This window comes from Labrus bergylta, chromosome 2 (genome assembly GCF_963930695.1).
Source record: "Labrus bergylta chromosome 2, fLabBer1.1, whole genome shotgun sequence".
Lineage (NCBI taxonomy): Eukaryota > Metazoa > Chordata > Actinopteri > Labriformes > Labridae > Labrus > Labrus bergylta.
The window spans coordinates 1903520-1926990 of record NC_089196.1 but is presented as its reverse complement, the minus strand read 5'-3'; positions in this window follow the sequence as shown (position 1 = coordinate 1926990).

The window sequence follows — 23471 nt, the reverse complement described above, 5'->3', positions numbered from 1 at the left end:
AGGCCGACACATCAGACATCACACATCTTACCCCTCCATCTTTCTTCTACACAGAACCAGATGTTAAGTATCTCTGACTAACGAGGCTGCAGTTCATGAGGTCACTTTTATATATTAGTCGTAAATACTGAAAATTATTGTTGCGGCTGCTGTGTAAAGAGTCCATCAGTATTATCAAACTTGGAGATGGAATGCGATGGAGAGATGTGAGGGGGGGCTGCACACAGAGAGCGCTCCTGAGCTGATGGGCCTTGCTCAAGGGCACCTGGTCAGTGCTCAAGAAGTGACCTGGCCCCTCTTCAGCTACCAGACCAATTTCCAAATTTGGTCCAGACGGGGACTCAACCCTCCAGTTCCCAACCCAAGTCCCTACAGACTGAGGTACTGCCCTGATCTGCTGCAGTGATGTGGGTTACAGATATCATCCTGCAGCGTTAGTAACCATCAGTAACTCAATCAAAATCACAGAATAGAGATTTAGGACCTTATTGTCCGCCCCCGTGCAAACAGTCTGTTCACAGGTGTCATTCCTCTTTCCCTCCTGACACAGTCACCATTGGAACGCTAGGCACTCATGTTGTTTAAAAAACAAATTAACTCCGGTTAGCATCCAGGGGTGTGTTTGTTATAAAATGAGGTGTGGTCAGGTGAAAAGTTGGAGCGTACAACGTTGAGGTGGAACAGAGGTGACCCCCCCACCTTTCTCCTATTTATTTATTTAATTTCATCACTATTATTTCTCTAATTAATTTCCTTTTTTTCCTTCATTTCTTCTGTTTATTATATCTGACCTTTTTTATTTATTTATAATTTTATTTTTTATATATATATTGCTTTACATTTTGTCTGTTTGCATATCTATGTTATTAAAGTTAATTATCCAATCAAAGCTTTACTGAAACTCCTAGGACATATTATCGGATACATTTAAGTTTACTGTAGTGTGTGTCTGTGTGTGTGTGTCTTGAGAAAGCAGAGATGTGAGAGAAGAGGTGACAACAACAGAAGAGTGTTTTGTTTGGAGAGAGCCTTCCACAGAGTAAGAGATATCTCCCTCTCTGTCTGTAAATGGTAAACAGACTTGAACTTACATAGCACTTTTGTAGTCAAAGTGCTTTTACACCACATGTCACACCCATTAACACACTGATGGTAGCAGTTGTTATGTAGTATCATCCATCAGAAGTAACTAATCCATTCATACACCACCACTGAAGCAGTGGGAGCAATTTGGGGTTAAGTGTCTTGCCCAAGGACACATCAGACATGTTGCTCACCTGGGGATTGAACCCTTGACCTTCTGGGTGAGAGGTGACGAGTCTACCAACTGAGCCACAGTGTGTGTGTGTGTGTGGGGGGGGGGGGGGTCTGTGTGTGTTGAGTTGGTCCTCAGCAGACTGATGACAAGCCAAGCAGCAGGTTAATACTGACTCTCTCACTACCTGAATGTTGGTGCGTTGAAAGCTCTCTGTCTTTCTGAGCTGAACAGCAACTGTCGTCCAGTGTGTGTGTGTGTGTGTGTGTGTGTGTGTGTGTGTGTGTGCGTGTGTGTGTGTGCGTGTGTGTGCGTGTGTGCGTGCGTGTGTTTGAGAGAGAGATAGACTGATGACAGCAAACAGAGAAAAACAGCATGTGCAGCCTTGGACAGCCTGGGTGAGGAGGACAGGGGGAGGAGAGAAATGATTTATGTGTCAGGGAGGAGGAGGAGGAGGGGGGGCGGGCTCAACTTCTTGAACTGATGCTGACCTTAGAATAACCCCCATGACCTCTGACTCTTGACCCCTGACCAGTTTCAGAGTGGACTTGAGGGACTTGTGAATTAAGTGCTTAGGTTTCTGTTTTTTTGGAGAACACTTGTGTGTGTTTCTCTTTTAGTCGCTCGGTAGCTCCCTGATTTCCCCTGACGTTAAAGACACAAAAAAGGCGTCATATGTGAGTCAGTCAGTCTGAACATGAACTGAGGAGAAGAAGTACAGGGCTGCAAAAGTGTTGACTAAAACACTGAACCATTTAGAGAACACACTAGAAGACAAGAGAGCTCTAATAAAGCGATCACACGTTTTGTCTTGTTAGCTTGTTAGCTTAGCGTATCAGCAGCTCTGACCAACTCTGCTGACACGCTTCCTTAGGGGACCCTAAATTCTCTACACAGACCCAAATAATAATAATTTTAGTTTATTTATTTATAGACCTCAAACATACTTGTGTCTCTGGTCTTCCATAAGAAGCAGTTTTAAAGTTTGGGACGGAGAGAGGCTGAAAGTGACACACAGTCAGCGTCACCCCGTTTAACATCTGATTCTCTGCCAAACCACTTCACTGAGCCCACCCCCACTCGCCCACTCGCCCACTCCCCCTCTGCGACATTTACTGACTCAGGGGGATTTCTTCTTTTGAAAGCTCCCAGGCAAATTAGGCCCGGTTCAAAAGGTTCTGGGCGTCTCATCCATTTATACGGGGGATGATTTATTATCCAAGTGCTCCTTCTTAGAGCAAGGGCTGGAGGAGGTAAACATTGACATCAATCTCTAGGGATTTTCCCCGATATACTTTAGGGCCGCTTTCATACACTCCCTCCTCTTTCTGGTTCCCCTGAGAGTCAACACAAACTGTCCTGGAAAACAAAAACAAAAAAAACATGTGGCGTTTACAGCAACAGGCGTGCAAAGAAGTAAACTCCCGACTGCTTTGCTCTCAATCGGAGACTTCACAGAGATTCTACAATTCACTTAGCAGATGCTTTTATCCAAACTGACGTACATCAGAGCGTAAGAACAACACAAGAAAAAGATCTAGAAAAGAGGAAACCGATGTGATGACTTTCTGTGTCAGTGTGGAGAAACGTCATTTTATTGTTTTTTAAAATGGCCTGCTCAACAAACATGACTGCATCCATGACTGCAAGAATGTGCAACATGTTCCTCATAAATATCTCATAAATCCAGTCTGTCCTGTGTAAATGTGTCTCTGAGTCATGACTGTCTACAATGAGTGAGAAGCTCGAGTGCCGCTGGCTGTGTTGTTGTCAGGGTCGTGTTTACATGGACGGGACGGCCGGCTCCTCCCCTTGTGTATAAAAGCTGTTTTAAAGCTGAACTAGAGAGAAGAAGAAGAACATACTCACTGATTATTTGGATGTTAGTAAGAGTTTTTAGATCACGCTCATTCTGTGTCAGTTTACATGTAATGTGAAGCTACAAGCTAACTAAAGAGCGCTAACATTAGCATGCTAACACAACAATGCAGGACACAGGTGATTACAGCTCGAGCAAAGGACGGCTAGCTCATCCCCTTGAGAGAAAAGCTGTTTTTTATCCAGACTGATTCAGATTGTGATTAATTTTCTGTGACACATGGTCATACAGTGATTCATTATTAAATCATTTTTCTTGTTTTAAGAGGGGTCAGGACAGTTTGATGACTATCGCTAACACTAACACTTGAGAGAGAGAGAGAGAGTTGGTTTTTTTGTTGTTCCTAACTGAGCCTTCTGGGATCTGTGCAACACTCCAGTTTTTAAAAGTTTCACTTCGTCCTTTATCACAACACATTAGCCTACAGCCATGCATCACATCGGCATGAAGCACCGGCACAAACCGAACAAAAAGCATTTGAAGTAGAATAACATACACTGAAACAGATCGATTCAATGAGTCTGAACAGAGGACACCGCTCGCTTTCTCTCTCACTCTCTCTCTGCTCACCTGCATAGTTTGTTTTTTTCACAACCAGACAGTGGGTGCGCGTCAAGTATTTTCAAAGTAAAAGCCATCTAGTGCTTCATACATTGATCGGTAACTATTGTTGCTGTTTTGGATTTTTTTTTAAATGCATAATTCAGTACACCAGGATGTCCGGTGATGCAGCCACGCTGAATCGTTCTGCTTGTGTTTCTGTATCCAGAGAACAGAATCAAAGTTATTATCCTAAAACCCGTGGAGGCTTGGAAGTCCATTTTTTTGTGTTCAAGTGTGCAACATATACAATCAGTGGATTTCTACCATTGAATCAGGACACAGGTATTGGAACTTTTTATTTTTACAATGTGACAAATGTCCGGTGTCAGTGGCCTCCGACTCGGCGTTGTTTCCAAGGAGCACTTCATGGCCGAGGGCTCGGCTGTTTGGACGCTGGAGATTGGACTTGTTGCAGCTGATTTATGGCAGTGGAGCTCGTGAGAGACGGATGGATGAAGACAGAAAGTAGAAGAAGAAGAAGAGGGACAAACGGAGAGACAGAGCGGGATGAAAAGGCCCAGATCACTTGTCTCCTTGTCTTCCTGCCAGTCTGCCTGCTGGGCTGTGGCTCTGTGGTGTCTCGACCCCCCCGTAATTACACTTTACGACTTGCTCCACAGTAAATGCAACATAAATCTTCTGACGCCCCCCTATTACACCCCCCCACATGCCCTCCCCACACACACACACCCCTTATCATGCAAACATCGTAATCCCTGCCGCAATTTCCTCCTTTTATTGGCAGTCACTTCTGATTTAATGGTGCTTTGATGATTGCTCAGTAAAATGCTACATGGGGTGAGATAGGTTCAGATTGCGTGGTGGCAGTGTGTGTGTGTGTGTGTGTGTGTGTGTGTGTGTGTGTGTGTGTGTGTGTGTGTGTGTGTGTGTGTGTGTGTGTGTGTGTGCGTGTGCGTGTGCGTGTGCGTGTGCGTTTGCGCGCGTGTGTGTGCGTGTCCCTTGTCAGCTCTCTCTGTCAGCGTGTTTGCTGACAGAGTCCAGGCCTTGCTAGTTGGCATCCTTCAATAGAGGCCTGTTCGGTGCAGCACAGCCTGTTTAGCTGAGCTGTTTCTCTGTTGCCTCCCTGGCACCGAAGTAACGTAAAGGAATCTTGACCCTGAAAGACAAACTGTTTTATACCCAATCATCATCTGACAGGCTGTCTTTGGCCCCGTCAGACTCCGTCATGACTTATATGGTTCTAAACCGAGGTTACACGAGGTAAAGCTGCGTTACTTTATCTAGCCAATCAGAGCGTAGGGACAGGGCTGTTTGCAGATACAATTATAGTAGAGTCATTAGAAAAATAAAGTCAGCTAATGGGTCACAGATGCGTGCATGTGAGAGATGTTTACTAGATTTAGATTTGATTTTTGATGGATGATACATACGAGGATTTAAAAAATAATCCAAAGGTGCACTCCTGAAAACTTAATTGATCAAGATTTTATACCTTAAAGATCCAGTCAGTAAGATGTGTAGAGAGTGAAATGATAAAGGTATCTTACTATCTGATCAGACATTAACATGAAACATGTTTCAAGATGAAACATGTTATGTTGAAGTGCTGGCTTCTCTGACAACAATGCAGCAGCCAGTATGTCCTCCTTCTAACTTTAGATTCTGCTCCTGAATGCTCTGGATTTGTTTGGACCAGAGAAGGTAGGAGGTTTTAAGGCACCCCCACATGGCCGTTTTGGACGCCGCTCCAAAAGGGAGAGTTTTTGAGTGACGATCCGCCGCCAGCACCGAGGGGCCAGATATGAGAGCAGTTATCAGGTCAACAGGTGTTGCAGTGATGGAAGCGGGTCAAGAGAAGTGGTTCAGATAGAAGTGATTGTACCCGACCTAAAAAGCCTCTGCATGTTTCTAATAAGCTCCACGAGCAGAAACGTGCTCAAACTAGGATCAATATTGGAGATGCTTTTGAAAAATGGAGAGAGGTTAGAACACAGAAAGGTTTACAGACCCATGCAGAGCTGGATAAACACTGAAGTCCACCACATGGTGACCTGTGTGAGCATCGACTCTAGAGAGGAGGGGGGGGAGACAGCTCTCTTCTTCACTGACGTCAAAGTGAAGGTGTCTGCGTTTGACATCATGAAACAATCAGATTTAAAATAGTGGTTATTAGGTTAGGTGTTATTAGGTTATTAGTTTTTCTGTCCTGCACCTCAACAACATAGCTGCTCTCATGACTGACATACTGGGAAGTTGAGTGAATGGTTGGATGAGGACAGATGAAAAGTGGGCAGATTGTGATAGTGAAATTAAAAGAACGCAACTTGGATCCCTTCAATCTCCCTGAAGAGGCGTTAAATAGAATCAGGTCAGTCAGGAATTAATTCTTGCAGAGCCTGGAGGACGCAAAAACTAGCGTTAGCATAACAGAGACTAACACTAACCTCAGCTTTTTGTTTCTTTTCATTCTGACTATATACAACCATCCTAAAATGTGTCAGGAGTGACAGACGACCCTCCCGTGTCTCTACAATCATTTACTGAACACAGTTAATGTACGGCCGTAAAACAACAGCTACCACACTCAACACAAGCTGCACATCACGGAGAGTCATGGTGGGGGTATCAAAGAGCCGACAGCACACAGGACAGGAGACAGAGAGGGCAGAACCATCTGTCATTATCTGTGTGTGTGTGTGTGTGTGTGTGTGTGTGTGTGTGTGTGTGTGTGTGTGTGTGTGTGTGTGTGTGTGTGTGTGTGTGTGTGTGTGTGTGTGTGTGTGTGTGTGCGTGCGTGTCCTGCAGCTTGTTGATCACTCTTTAGCCCGGCTTCTTCCGTCACGCCTGTCATCGTCCGTCATGGACACGGGGTCACACAGAGGAGGAGCTTGTGTGTGTGTGTGTGTGTGTGTGTGTGTGTGTGTGTGTGTGTGTTAGTTGATACACATGAAGGTGTTTGTGGTCAGCGGTGTTTCATCAGTTGGAGGTGTATGCTAACACTGACATGGTCAACACTACAGAAGGAAATTAGGAAGGAAGGAATTTTACCAGAATAATGAAACACATAAAGCCCGGCGTACTCTGTGTGATTTGAGGAAGATTCAGACACAGTCGCAAGAGCATTGACCCTACAAAATAAGCAGAAACTGGGAAAGGTGGTTAAAATAGGCAGCGAGATAACTGGAAAACATATGTGCAGCATTTCTTACCTGACAAATCGGTACACCCTGAATTTAATTACTTCAGACCCTCTGCACCCCTTTTGGTCTGAGTATGAACTCCTACTTTAACTCTCTGAAATCACCGTGGCAACGGCAGGCATGCCCTTTATATCTGTCTCCCCACTCCTAACGAGTATTTTAGTGACAATTGTGAACACTTCAATTTAAGTTGTACAGTGTGAGCTCAACAATTCCAAACAAGTCCAACAATCGGGTCGTACAGGGGCGGCTTTGGCTCAGTTGGTAGAGTCGGTCGCCATCTAACCGGAATGGATGAGTTAATACTGATGGACTCTTTACTCAGCAGCCTCTACCATCAGGAATGTGTAGGTGTGACCTTTTACTTTTCTACAATGCTACAGAGTAGATGGGCTTTAGAGAAGGCTAGAGAACATGAAGGCGACATCCTTTTAGAGGTAGGTTGAGACCAAAACAGAGGTAAAAGGAGAGTTTATGAATAATCATTTATTTCAGAGCAAAAAGCAACAAGATGTTTCCTTTGAACCTTTTTAATTCATGATTTCAAACAAATACATGTTGAATGGTACCACGATGAAGCCTGGAACAGAAAGATGATTAACTCAGAATAAAGTATGTAAGAGATATTTTCATTCCACTCAGATGTGTTTGGAGAAAGCCAGACTGCTCTAAAGCTGCTCCGCGGTTTAATGTGTGCGTTGTAAACACCAGCGTGCCTCCATATTGTCTGGCAACAGATCATATTTTACCATGTTAACACACCATCTGTTTACCCTCATGAGCATTCATTACACATAAATGAGTACACACAGCAGGCGGCCACATCAGAGACACGGCACACACACACGCACACGCACAAACACACACACGCACAAGCACACACACACACACACTGATATTTAGTCAGACTAACAACATCTAGAATGAAAACTAACAAACATGAAAATTAATTCTCTCCATGTACTTTTATAGTCTTTCCCGTCTGAGATTCAAAGAGGAGGAAAGCCAAAAGACGAGTGTTAAACAACAAATCACAGCTGTGCTTCAGAGTGATGTCATGTTAATATGAGACGAGGCAGAGCTGCATCATCTGTCCATTGTTTCGTTTTTGTTTTTAGCCTTAAGCTATGCTAAGCTAGTAATGATTTCACTACTATACATCACCATACATGTTGGTGTACAGTAGGTTCTCAGGTCACGGTCAATTCTTAGCTTGATCAAGCTGCAACCTCCGGTGTTTAAAAATGAAGCTGATGTGGAAGTGTAAAATCCTGCAGTTCCTCGAGTGTCCACTAGAGGCTGGCTGCAGGAACACAGGAAGTCACATACACACCCATTCTAAAAAGCCTGTTTTTACAGCAGAGATTAACATGTTTACAGCCTGGTTCAAAAAAACAAATAGGTGTGATTAGCTCATGTCTCGAATGACACACACTGTACGGGGGGTGAATGTTTTGATGACTCATCAGTTTTGATTTGATGAAGGATAAGAGTTATTCACAATAAGGCGTGTAGCTGACCTGATTGACAGGTGGGCGCAGTGTAACGGTTTGTCAGGAGGTTTAAAACCTGCCTCAGCTCCAGCTCTCAGCCTGTCGTTAGGTTGACTGAAAGTTAGACTGAGACAGCATTTCCAGCATGGAGACCGCCATCGATGGGACTCCAGCGCACCCTGCAGGAACAGACGGGGGACATCACTCAGGCTTCAAACGTTCATATTTACAGTCCATGATCTTGATCCACATACAGCTGGACTTGGTTGAAGATCTTGTAGACGTGTCACCTCTCTTTCCCTGTTAGATATTAGTGTGATGCACATTTCATTAATATTGTGAATTTGATTGATTTTGTTTTGTGTGTTTTTTTCTGTCTCGTTTTCTTTGTATGGAGCCCATAAAGAACAGTGGTTACTGCGGGAACAAATAAATCATAAGTATCCAATGTAAATTTAAATGTGTCCTGGACACGAGACGAGCCACGCCGAGGTGATGAAAACGGACAGGCTTATTCTTTAATGGACGCGGATCACTTAGCCCCTGCTTAGCATGAGGTTATTTACCCGTATCAGTTCTGCTGCCAGCTGTCAGCGAGAAAACATTTATAGGAACAAGTTAACAAGCGCTCTAAGTTTGTATGCGGATAATTACGAAATGTTATTAGGCAAGAAGGGGGAGAGGGCTGTTTGTGTGTGTGTGTGTGTGTGTGTGTGTGTGTAGAGAGGAGTTCTGGCTGCACTGACAGAGGTCCATTCATCCTCCATGCTAGAGCAGACAGAGAGCTGGCACTGAGGGACACAGCCCATAAATCAGAGACCATCACACCCTGCTGACACACACACACACACACACACACACACACACACACACACACACACACACACAAACACACACACACACAAGACAAGTGCCCACACACACATATACAGTGTGGATACATTTATTTATATACCCAAGGACACACTAACTTTGCACACACAGCGAGATGGACGCAGACAAATGTGTCTATCACAAACAGATTTTTACTTCTCTCCTGAAATGTCAGATTATTTTCACATTGTATCCGACAGTCCAGAGGTATGGTCCAGAGTCTCCTCCTCCTACTATCAGTCCTCTCCTTATAGCTCGGAGAAACGGCTCCATTGCCTTATCATCTTACAAAAACTGCCCTGCCTCCCCCCTCCTCCTCCTCCCCCTCCTCCTCCTCCTCCATCCTTCACTCTCCCCGGCCTCTCTCTTTCTCTCACATCCTTTGTTTTGCTCCATGGGTCTAATAGAGGATGCACTCTAGCAGGCTAATGATCGCCTTGGCCGGGGGTTATTGATTACACCCATGATTGATCTGAGGATCCCTCTGATTATTGGGCCATTAATCAGGCCTGGATTACCCTATCAATGGAGCTGCCACTGACTGGGCCGGCCTGGAGATGGATGACCAGGGGGGTGAAGAGGTGAAGAGGAGAGAGAGGGGAGAGTAGCTTACACAATACTTTCAAGATGTCACCATTTCTCACAAGTCAATATTCAAACCTCTGCAGTCTCTGGCTTCAAACGTTTAGTTACATGTAGCTAAAGCCGTTTACTGTGGATGTATGACGAGCCAGTACTTAGACACACATGGGAACAGAAGGGGGGCTAGCCTCTTAACAGGTGTTGTCACGATTGCACAAAAACTTCTGAAAGCTTCCCTTAAATTTTCAGGCTTATCTGCATGTGTGAACTGAAAGAGACTTGGTCCTGCTAGCCCCCCCTGCTAGTACACTTTCCATGTAAATCGGGTCGAGCTGATGTAAGAACGCAGCAGGAAATATTCAGAAAAATTCCTGGTGAATGAGTGGGAGGAGGCGGTGACGCTTTATATCCTGCTGGTGACCAGCGCCATCTCTGTGCACGTAATGAAACTGCTGCAGTATGACCTTCATGTGCTACTGCGTTGATGCAGTGAATACATCCAACAGGATTGATAGAAAGGCGAAAAGTGTCATCATAGCGTTGGACTATGTTGCTTTGCCTGCAAATTCCACATTGTTCTTTATATTTCATGTCTTGCACAATTGCACAAGTGCATTACCCTGCGTGTTTCATCTCAAATCCAGTCTACAAATAAAGTTACCGAAACATTCAGTTCCCCGAGCAGCTGAGGGTTTGATGCCTTCCTCAAGTTATGCAACATACTCCAATATCTGCATTTGGTCTGCACAGGAATTGGAATCAGTAACCCTCCAGCTCTTTTTCTGAAGTCCCTACAGCCAAACTGAAAATGTGTTTTTACATTAAACACACTCACGCTATGGCCCAGAAGCACCATTACCCCTCTGGCCTGCACTCACACTGCTCCAGGACTAACCGGGCCTCAGCACGGTGACTTCTGGTACATAGCATCTTAATACAACACATGAATGGATTTACATCATCATGAAGTGTAGTTAGTTTACAAGACAGGCAGACTCAAAAAGAAAGGGGACGCTCGGTCGAGTCTGCGTCAGAGAAATCAGAGAAAGACACAGAGAACATGACAGATAGTTTACTGACTCTTTGTCTTATGTTGAGTCATGTTAGTCAGATACAGACAGAACACTCTGCGGTTTCTCCATAACGGAGGCAGGGATTGATTATACTTGTCTACATTTTGTACCCGTGCTTCTGCTGGTGCATGAACAACTGAACTGTGCACAAGCATACCTCTTCCAACCGTGCCAGGGCCAAGGACGTGTAACTGAGAACTCACACTGGTCAAACCAGATGGACTCTGGGGGTCAAAGGTGCCTGGGCACGGTAAGGATTGCATAGTGTGAGTGCGCACTAAGAGAAAGATAGAGAAACTTTTTTCTAATTATTTTTTAATTTTAATATAAAAAACACAAAAAAGAAGAGATCACAAGTTATACAGAACAGGACATTAAACTCTGGGTATAGTCTGGTGAGTAATAAACTCTTTCCAGATTAGATATTGCTGTATTTCAACTTTATGAAACTTAAGAGCTGATCTGAATATACTGTACTGAATATAAACCTGACTGATTCATCCTTCTGCTTCTCTGCCTCAAACAATGGAAGTCAAGGGAGTTTTGTCTCTTTTCATTCGTATAAGTTTTGTGCCCTATCACAAAGGAGAACAAGCGAGATACATTAAGGTGTATGATTTAAACAGAGCATGTGAAGCTGGCTTTTGTCCTGCAGACTGAATGTCCCAAAGAAGTCCTGAGACTGTGAAGGGGCCAAACCAGCTCACCCTGCAGAACTATCAGATGAGATTAAAGCAGGCTTTCCAAAAGCTTGTGGTCCTCCTGACCCCACTTGGGGTCCCATGGGATTCAAATGGGGTCGCCTGAAATTTGTATTTAATAATCAATAAAAAATATATTGAACACAGGCTACTTTAGACCAAAGCCAACGCCAAACCAAGAACCTTGCAGAGTCTCTGTCTGTCTGTCATCCTCTGTGCAGAAATGTCCTCCCAGCCTCTCGTCCTCTGTCCACAATAATAAACAAGAAACAGATTAAAAGAGGAATGTTTACTTGCAACACAGTAGAAAACTGTTACATAACTGAAAACATTTTTTTTTAGCAACAAGCTGTTTGTGTTTTGGATCTCTGGGGTGTTCAGGGAACCACTGGCTTAAGCCATTGAAAATATCTAGATAACTTCAGGAGGACTGCTCCTGATCTGGTTGTTTACATACAGTATGCTCCTCCCAGCTGGAGACTATCCCTGTCAGACAGGAGGGGGGGTGGGAGGGTCTACTGAGGTAAGATGTTATGTGAAAAAAAATAAGACGCTGAAGTGTCCGACAAAGCAACAGAGTCCTCTATACTACACTATAAAGAGAATATGTGTCTTTGTATCAATGCTACGTGTAGTTGAAGAGAATCTCAATGTGAACTAAAGAGTGGAGAAGAACATACTGGAGAACAGGAAACATGCAGCAGCAGGTTCATTAGAGCACAGAGATAATAGAGGTGGCGTGCAGACAGTCTATGGTCGTGCAGCGATCACATGTGAATAAAGGTCACCACCCCCTCCCACTGGCTCCAGGTGAATTCTCCTGATTGTATCCTGCTGCGTTCTCACATCAGATCACTCTGACTTTCTGCAGAATAAATATGAGGAGGCTGGAGGAGAAACTTCAGGGGAGGTAGGAACAAAACATTTGCATTCACACATACAGCTCCTCCTGGAAGTATCAGGAATTTTCCAGGAGTTTTCTGCAAGTGTTAAATCCCAGGTTTGTGTTGGGTTTGATTTCTTGAAACCAGCAACACTGTGATGCCAGCTGTCTAAAGAGATCATGTGAAATGTTTCATCATTCCCCTCGTCCTTTCATAAAACATCAAACGTCACAGTCGGCTGAAAGCTGTCAGATATAGACATGTTGCTGTGATTGTTGGACACTGAGTGTTTACACTCCACTGATGTAAGATTTCATAACTGATCCTTTTTTGTTTTACTGTCCTGTCAAGCGTAGAGTGAAATATTTATCTTCCTCGTTCACCTGTCAGTCCCATTGTTGTCTGTCACTTAAATATGAAGGAACTAAATGTGTTTGATTGAATGAATGTGTGACACGAGTCTTTGTAGAGGTCAAAAAACTGCACAAGCGTTCACATCCTCTCCCCCCCCCCCCCCCCCCCCAAGGGACGACAGTCTGTCTCATACAGAGAGTACGATGGGAAAGTGTGCATCTGGATCGAGCTGTGGTGAACCAGCTGAATGTGTGACTGCGAGATTATGCCGAGTCCACATTTCTGTGGCAGCCTACAGATCGTGATCTGTGTAACAGTCAGTTCCTCTTTGTGTTATCTTTGTCTCGATCTGTCTGTATCAGATCTCAGAACATGACTGACACAAACTGTGAGAGGACACAGCTGGTGTCACGTCGAGGACTTTAGTCAACAGACGCTGAAATCCTCGCTGTGCTGCTCATAAATCATCCTCTGCAGAGCTTCTTGTAAGCTATGTGGCATGCACTGTGTTGAGAGATTTACTTTGGGGATAAAGTAATACTGATGGCGTTCTGACAGTAAGAATGTGTGGTTTCTCTGAGGCTAATTATAAATGAATAATGGCTGCTTTGAAAATACCAGGACTACAGGGACCACAACAACCATGTTTCTAGAAAATCAGTGATCAAGCACCGAACAAGGACCATGGAGGCACGTTTGTCTTAAGATCTTTGTGACTTTAGGATGACTGTGTTGTGCCCTGGTCATTTTTTTTAGCTAAGACTTTGCCTATGATTGTTGGTTATCAGTTATCAGTATTTTTCTAGTTTAATGTTGTTAGATCAGAGAATCAGTAGCCCGTTTCGACCCGTGTAGTGCACTAGCTATGTTTAGCATTCAGGACTGCATTGTAAATATGTGGTTTGTCAATCCAACTAACCTAAAATGTGATTACTGACTCTGGCATGTATATAATATAAGTTAATATCATTCATCAACCAAACCAAAAAATAACATGCAGACATAAAATCTCAAATCTTGAATGAAAAGGAGCAGAAAGGAAAATAATCTTGAATAAACGGCCCCTGTTTCACAAGACATTAAAGGTCCAGTCAGTGAGATGTGGAGTGAGTAAAATGATAAAGTGATCTTACTATCTGATCAGACATTAAGGAAACATGCTATGTTGAAGTGCTGGCTTCTCTGACAACAATGCAGCAGCCAGTATGTCCTCCTTCTAACTTTAGATTCTGCTCCTGAATGCTCTGGATTTGTTTGGACCAGAGAAGGTAGGCGCTTTTAAGACACACCCCCACACGGCCGTTTTGGACGCCCCTCGGTTTTCCAGATATGAGAGCAGTTATCAGGTCAAACCAACAGGTGTTGCAGCGATGGAAGCGGTCAAGAGAAGTGGTTCAGATAGAAGTGATTGTACCCGACCTAAAAAGCCTCTGCATGTTTCTAATAAGCTCCACTAGCAGAAACGTGCTCAAACTAGGATCAATATTGGAGATGCTTTTGAAAAATGGAGAGAGGTTAGAACACAGAAAGGTTTACAGACCCATGCAGAGCTGGATAAACATTGAAGCTTCAGTGTCCACCACATGGTGACCTGCATGAGCATCGACTCTAGAGAGGAGGGGGAGAGACAGCTCTCTACAATGTTTAGAATTTAGACTGCAGTACCCATTTTAAACACTAGCTGTCAGAGTTACATACTGCTCCTTTAATTAACAAAACAGTAAGCTAATGTTCATACACTTTAACTATGACGTAATCATATGCAATCTTATAAAGTAATCACTCTGTTAGAAAAAGCTTGACTTCTTTAATAAAAGCACAAACGTTAAAAAAATTGAGATATAAAATAATTTTGACACTGATTCTGAATTTTACAAACCTTAATAAACTCCATCGATGGCTCCAGCTCTTACTAATTGGGCAGCCAGCGAGTCTTTCCCCTGAGAAAGGAAGGAAAGTAGTTTCTCAGGAGCGAGTATCGATACGGGTGTGTGCAATGGTCCCCTTTGTGTCGGATCCATGGACGTCTCTTTGTGGTCCCAGTCCCCCGCTGAGAGACGGACAGATATAGGGCCCATTATGGATAAATGGCTGCCTGTGATCGATGACCTGGGGGACTGAACACGGATCAGCCGTCAATACATGTTGAAGTACACACACACACACACACACACACACACACTCAGCACTCTGTCATTTCATTTATCATTCATTACAAGCAGAGACAGATCCCAGGTCGAGGACGGGGAGATAAGGATCTAAGACCACAGCTGTTTGTGACTCTGATTGTAGCTTCCATGGTTCATTATGGTCTTACCTTTACTGTCCCCCTTTACTTCAGTGTGTCCACAGACTTGCATAAATGTTAGCTTATACTTCACGCTGCAAAGATATGGTGATGTGGAGGCTAGTTAGGTGAGAACCCAGATGTAAACTGAAGCAGGTAACTGATGCAAAATATTTTAACAAAAAACTGAGAGTTCGGGGAATGCAGGGAATGAGCTGTGAGACAGAGGAATGGAGTAGAGCAGGCCATAGTTGAACCAAGTCCAGAGATCCGGAGTAGTGTCGTAGTAGTAGTATCCAGATCAAGTGGAATGGAGGCAGGAGTTGGGCAAAGTTCAGCTGTAGGCAAAAAAAACAAAAACTGACTGGCGAACAGAGTCTACGATCTGCAGAGTGGTGCAGGTGAAGTCCAGTATTTTCTCTGTGCTGTGCTTTGGTCAAAATATAACATGAATCAAGCACCAGAGGAGGTTTGTGACCCTGTATAAACCAGCTCTCTCAGAACGCTCCGTTTTGGTGTGTGTGTCTCTTTAAATGTAATGACCCCCCCCCGAGTTTTCACCGTACACATCACTCCTCTGTAGCGAGAATAAAAATGGCGGACCTGCGCAAAAGTTTTGTTTAAGGCTGGGGGTGGAGTCCATGGGTGGAGATAACAGGAGAGGGGAGGGGATTTCTTTTTTACCAGAATCCCACTGTGACATCACAAGGAGAGCACATTTGAAATGGAGCATTTTTCTCTGTGTTGTAAGATTTATGGAGACCACAAACAAAGGACTGGATGGGTTTATTTCACATGTTGTGGGTCAGTAGACACTCAGGTTACACAAATATATGTTCAAAAACACTGGAGAAGTGGATTTTTCATAATATGTCCCCTTTAAACTGTGCCTGCATGTTGGCCTCTTAACTTGTTTCTTTCCTGATACACCGGCTGACACTTCCCGTAGAGCTTTGCTGCTACACAATGCAAACCTTTGATGGGATTACCATTACTGCTTCCTGATTGACAACAACACTTTGGGTTTTGAATCATACCGCTTACACACAGGCATGTCGTTCATGTGTCTCAGTCCTGATTCGGTCTTAGTCCTGGGATTCTCATGACAGGGGGTATGATGTTATCCAGCAATGTGAGCGGGATGACTTTCCTTGTGAAGTTAAGTATTCCACTTTGTAGGTTGCTCTGTTCCCGTTTTATACCTCCTAACTTTTGATGAAGTTGTTTGTGTTTACAACTCGAAGTAGCTCGCTCAAAAAAAGCCCCCACACTCCTTGCTTGCGTTGCCTTTTTAAAAACTCTCCCTCACTTGTCCTCCACCTCCTGAATGTGTGTGCGTGTCTATGTGCGTGCGCCTCTGCATTCACACATGTGACCAGACACTCCCAGTACCGCTCACAGAGATTAAATTTCAAAAGGATCAAAAATACCCCAGACAGTCCTGCTAGGATAATCAATCACCACACCCTAAGATCTGTGTGTGTGCTTGAGAGAGTGAGAGAGAGAGAGAGAGAGACAGAGCTAAAGATAGGTAGAGAGAGAAGTGTAGCCGAGCTGAGGGGGGAAACTAAAATACATACATATAGTCGGGAGTGTGTCCTGCGTCTATGTGTCTGCACTGGGGAATTGGAGTCATAAATCAAACAGCCTGTCAGAAGTGGTGGTGGGGTTGTTGGAGAACATGAAGGGTGTGTGGGGGGAGGGGGGGCGATATGCTGGAAAGCAGGAACGAAGGGAGAGAGGAAGAGGGGTGAGAGCCTCAGTCATTCACACACTGAGCCTGAATGCAATTTCCCCTGAATGTCAGCCAGAGATGTGAGGTGGAGCAGATAAGAACGTCCTGTGTGTGTGTGTGTGTGTGTGTGTGTGTGTGTGTGTGTGTGTGTGTGTGTGTGTGTGTGTGTGTGTGTGTGTGCGTGCGTGCGTGCGTGCGTGTGTGGGTGTGTGTGTGCGCGTGCGTGCCCCTGTCCTCGACCCCAAGATGGGAGACACAGGCCCAAATCTCATTATGCCGACATGATAGAATTTGCTCTGTGTGTAACCTCATTATCCTCACTGTTAGATAAGGCTCTGTAATTGCTCACAGCAACAACATCCACACAGATACTGCCGTCCAGGTGCGTGTGTCTACGCCGCGTAGACAAGTTTTAAGGCGTTTGTTAGATTGCTTCATACCTGGCAGCTGCTATCATCCTGAGATAGATTCCTCATTTGATACCTTCATTGGGAACATGACAAACAGTGCTTTCAGTGTTAGACGTCGGGGCATTTTGAAACGCCAACCATCAGCTGGGATAGACTCCAGTGAAGGGTCAATAGCGATCATGTTTCTGCACAAAGTTTACGCACACCAGAACCTGATCTAAATCACAGAGGTTGGTCTGAAGCAAATGTAACAACCATAGACTGTAAATATTAACGGAGGAAGCCTGAGTGATGTCACCCATCTGTTCCAGCAAGTCCCATCAATGGCAGTCTCCACGGTCAACAAACCTGACGAACTTCAGCTACAGATGGGAAGAAACAGAGATTTTTATACATACTGTGTTTTTTTGGTTTTTTTTATAGTTTTTTGGTGGGGCTTTTTTTGCCTTTAATGGAGAGTGGATAGAGTAAGAAATCAGGGAGAGAGAGAGTAGGGAATGACATGCGGGAAATGAGCCAAAGGTGGGATTCAAACCTGGGGCCGCCCGCTTGGAGGACTACAGCTTCTAGCTAGGGGTGCACGCTCTAACCACTGGGCTTCCAGTGCCCCCAATATACATCCTGTATTTTGTGTTTCATGGAGACGTGGCTGTATGGACTGATACTGGCAGGATTTCAACTCTTCAGAGCAGATCAAGATCATCCCCTAACAACTCCTGGGAGTCAGAGAACGACACAACAGGGTCAATAAGGGTCCTGTATTGTCTTGATATAAAATGACAGAGAGAGACTAGTAAGGGTTATCTTTGCAGCTCAGTTGCAAGATAAAAAAGGAGATGAACGTTTAAAATAAAGGATAAAGTTCCACAAGGAATGTTGTGTCAGGTACCCTTTGTATTATCCATTAAAGGTCACATATTCTCCTCCTCTTTAACCAGTTTAAATAAGTCTCAGAGCTCCTCAAAACATGTGTGTGAAATTTCTTGTTCTAAATCCACTCTGATCCTGTATTTGATCATGTCTATAAACCCCTCAATTTCAGCCCTGCTCAGAACATGCTGTTTCTGTGTCTGTACCTTTAAATATGTAAATGAGCTGTGTCTGACCACGCCCCCTCTCTGGAAGGGCTTGGGTGTCTTCTCGCTCCATGTCCAATTGTTTACAGTGAGAAGACAGACTCAGAGGGCAGAACAAACACCTAGCTGTGGGAGTGTCACCCACCTGGGGGAGGGGCTACTGCCTTTTGTGACATCATGAAGGGAAAATCTCCAAACGGCCTGTTTGAGCACACATTTTCTGAAAAGTGGAGCAGGCAGAAGACGGAGAGGATGGACTTTTCTCATCATTGGGGGGTTTGTAGACAGACTAGAGACACATATTAGAGTTAGAGAAACATGGGGAAGTGGATTTAGTATAATATGGGACCTTTAAGTTACTGTAAACGATAACCAAACTGGATTATCTACAGAGGCACAAGCCCTCGAAGTGTTTTCACTATTTGATACAGTGATGTTAAAGCCAGTCCTAAAGTCTTAGAAACAACATTCTGCTACATCATAGTGAAATAAATGCTAACACAAGCACATTGATGTCGTCCTGGATTTGCTGTTAATTGTCTTCACCGTCTTAGTTTTTTGGAGAGCGTGCTACTTTGCTATGTTTGTATGATAATTAGCCCAAGTGCCCTTAGCTGTGTTCCTTCTTTATTAGCTGTGTGTTGTAATCCCATGTGAGACGGACCAGATGTTCAGCCTGGCACAGAAATAAAAACTGAACTACATTAAGGTGAACTGAAATAAATTGTATGGGCCTGATCTCTCTCTCTCTCTCTCTGCACTCAGTAATGTATGTAATGGCAAATGGAATTGAACTTATAGCACTTTTCTAGTCTTCCGACTACTCAAAACTCTTTTACACCGCATGTCAAACCTACACTTTCACACACTGATGGTAGTGGTCGCTATGTAGTATCATCTATCAGAAGTAACTAACCCCATACACAGTCACTGAAGCAGTGGGAGTAATTCAGGGGTAAGTGTCTTGCCCAAGGACACATTGGATGTTACCCAGCTGGGGATTGAACCCTTGACCTTCCGGTTGAGAGATGACGACTCTACCAACTGAGCCACAGCTGCCCCACAAGTAAATCATACTCGAAAAGATTAACACATTATTAAACATATTCTCTTCCTCTTCATCTTGACTACAATCAACTCGAAGTTAATTAGCAGAGAGAATCACTCCCATGATTCCCCGCCAGCCTCAAAGTCACCTTTTGTTATTGTTTTGATTGAAAGCCGCCTGGTGGTGGACTTTACTTACTGTGCATTTAAAGATCTTTATCTGTGTACTACTGTATGAGTGATGATGTGCAATACAGACGGAAACATCATAATGTGGTTCTTTAACGGTAGCTGCAAAGAGAGATGTTTCCACTCTCTGATCTTATAAAAAAGAGTTTTAAAAAGTGTTCCTGTGGCGTTTCCAAAAGATGTCTCAGTCGATTGCATGTCCATCTTTTGCCAGTTTATTCTCAGAATGTTGGTAGTCACTTTCTCGTTCAGCCGAGCAGCTTGTTCATTTCCTCGCCACTGTTTCTGTTGTTACTGGAACAATTATATATCAAGTGTGTTTTAAAGTGCTGTTAAGATGTTCCACACGGCGCTCGCACAGTGAGACTGTTGGCAGTGTGAGCTTATTGTAGGAGTCCTGACAGACATGCTGAGTCACATCAAATTGAAATGCAAAAATACACAAAATAACCACAAAATACAAAATCACGGGTGCTGAAATATGAATGCCTTCAAAGCCAGAACCATCAGTGGGCTGGTGATCCGGCTCACAGCGAGGCCTGAGGAGTAGCTTTGAGGGAATCCAGCAGGCAGAGAAAATATTTTGTTTTAGAACCAGGCTATTTAAATGTTCAACATCCCTCTTTGACTTCAGTACTTTAAAGTGGGAAGGCAATGAGAGACAGCCGCCTCATGGGTAGTGTTGGCCAGTTTCACCTGGGTGACTATAAGGTCTGATTTGACCTGGACCATCCTGTTTTCAAGAACAGTGTCTTGCATACCCACAAATATCTATAAACTACACTGATCTGTAAGTATGCCAATCAATGTCGTTACCAAGACTGCTGCTGTTTTAACCAATAGAAAAACATCCCTAATGCACCACCAGGCAAAGGTCAGAACTGATTGCTATGTTCATGTGTCAATCAATCTGTGGCTGTCGCTTAGCTAGCCTAGCTTATCATGCTAACAGGACCTGCTGCTTAACGACAGGTAGGCGAGCCATCTTACTGAACAGGAAGTCATCGTTTTCCAAAGAGCTGCTTGAGAGTTACAGCTTCCTGTGAAAAGTACCAGCACACATCATCAAGTGTTCATTTTCTAGACAGTCAGAGTGGAAATGTCGAAAAAAAAAAGCTGTTTTAAAATGAGGAAACACAAACGATGGGTTTACTGGAAGTTGCTCTGATACGATCTACGTCAGTGAAGCAAACGCCGCTGACAAGCAACTTAGGAGGAAACCGTTATGTAACATCACATGTGATGATGAGAGCAGGTCACCAAACTGTGGACAGAAGAAAATATAAAGGCAGTAAGAAAGAGGCAGAGACAGACAGCTTAAAGGGATACTTCACCCTTTGAAACATGAATCTGTATTGACATTGGGTCATATATGTAGTAGAAATGTGAAATACATTTTGAAGTTGGTGCCTTCTTGGCAGAGAAAAGGTAGGAAGTGTCTCTTTGGCTCATGTGGATGAAAGACACCAAATCCCAGAATGCACAGCACCGCAGGCCACTCCCACTGTCGGCAGCAGCCGTCTCGCCGCTATATTTATATTTTTCCGCCATTATCAGCTTTCTCCATAGAGCCTGTTAGCATAGCTTCCAAGCAATATGGCTGACGTTAGGTTTAGATTCTGGGAGTGCAGTTTCACCCTGCTAACCACAAAAGCTTCCAGTGACGCAAAAAATCGTCATTTTGCGTCACTGGAAGCTCCTTTTCAGACTTAGAAATACAAAGATTTCCCATCTCAGGGGAAAATGAGGGCGTGATGCACGACCATTCAAAAATACTACCAGGTTTCTAATGATACAAAGATTAATGCAAATGGGTGAAGTATCCCTTTAAACCAATGTACATGAAGCTCATCGTGTAGTACGGAGCCGTCCATCTAAGCAGACTAAAAAGCATCGACTGTCACACAAAGTCAAACCATGTGCTAAAATTTCAGTATCAGAAGATAATTCATGACGACAGAGACGGACTGAAACGTGTCGGACCGGCACAAACGCTCACCGTTGACTCCAGAAGAGGAAGAGAGGGCTCATGGGAAGTGCAGACATACCAAGATAGGTGTAATCCTTCAGCAGAATTTACTCAGCTGTACGCTAAAGCTGCACATGAGAAGAGCAGGATCTGTGGTCGACCCATTGAAACTGAACGGTACGTGTTTGGGTCTGCGTGCATCGGTTCCTACACCCGTCGACCACCCACAATATACCTCAATGGTTCTCTCTCTCTCTCTCCCCCCGTGCCAAGAGCAGCATGGAAACACTCGCTTTATGAGGCTGTGGGCAGCAGCAGAGGAGAGGGGAAATGTAGATGATTTGTAGGGAGACCATAATGGAGACAGATGATCCTTTTGGGTCTGTCTGCTGTTGAATCAGCGCTGCCACCCAGAGTAGAGGAGGAAGCATCCCCTCTCTCTCTCTCTCTGTTAGCTCTTTTTTCAGGCTGCTCTCTTAGAGACCTCCTCTGCAGTCCATTTAACACCCCTCCTAGAAATACACTGAGCATGCTCTGCAGTCTGCATGTACAGAAGTGTCTCAGCATTAGGGCAGTAGCCCACCACTGAAACCCAATCTGGCTGGCTGGCTGACCAAAACGCCCTGAGAGGTCAGTTCAGGCTTGCCAGAGTCGGTGGTGTCAACACTGACAAGAAAGGAATTGTAAGGGATGTGCATGTCAGAACCTTCCCCAGCTACCCAGTTTCAATTGGGAAGCCCACTCAAAAGGTGAAAAAGCCATCAACCAAAATACCTGCAACAGTTCTTCACAGGGATGTCAGACGAATAGCTGTCCTGCTTTCAGTTGAAGAGCAGCAACAAAATTGAAGATGGAACAACTGAATCCAGTATATTATGCAACTGGTGTGACCTCCTTGGGTTGGAGAACCAGGAGGTCAAGTGGGAGGTGTGGTGCCAAATGTTCAAATATAATATCTACAAACATAAATTAAATTATAGGTTTACACGTTGTTACTGCTCACTCTGGTGAGTCTCTGATGCTACAATTCTACAATTCTACAATTGAAGCAGCCCCACTCTGACATCTCTCCACTAATGCATGTCCACAGCTCCTGTTTGTGCATGTGTGTGAGAAGCATGTCTCTAAATAACACTGTAAAAACCAGAGAATGCACATTTCAAAACAAAAAAATAGCCCAATGGCTCCTGTAAGAATGTAACGTAAAACTGTATAATTATTTAATTATTTTTTAAATTGTAAGCAGCATCTTCATGTTGCAGCCATAGACTTTAAATAATGAGTGAAGGACGACTGAGTGACGTCACTCGTCACCTGCAGGGGGCTTTGGAGTCCCATCGATGGCGGTCTCCATGCTGGAAATCCTGTCTCAGGCTGTGTCCAAAATCACTCATCACCCATTTTGTAGTGCTGTCCAAATTCTGAGTGAGCATGGTCATACCCTATATAGTCCACTCAATGTATCCCACAATGCATTTTAAAAAGTAGTGTATGAGCGATGGTCACTATGCGAGCAATATATACCATCATGCATTGCGGTTCAAAAGATTTTTACGAGCGGAGAGAGGAGCGACCAACATGAACACAGAAAGTCATTAAAGTTCATATTCAGAGCGTTTTACTGAAATCTATGATCGGTTTTAATAAAGAGTAAAAGATCATCAACTTTATTGATGTTAGTTTGTCCCAATGATGATGACAGACGAGAAACCAGAGTCTGTGAGCATAAATAATTTAGGTCTGAAAATATGTCTCATTCTGTAAAATTCAATATTTTATAAGTATTTATTATTTGTAAATGCTTCATGAAAACACATTCAGTATCATATGAGTTATCACGGAAATTCATGTTGTTATTTACCATTATTATTGATCCTCGGCCGTTGCTAAGCTGCACGTT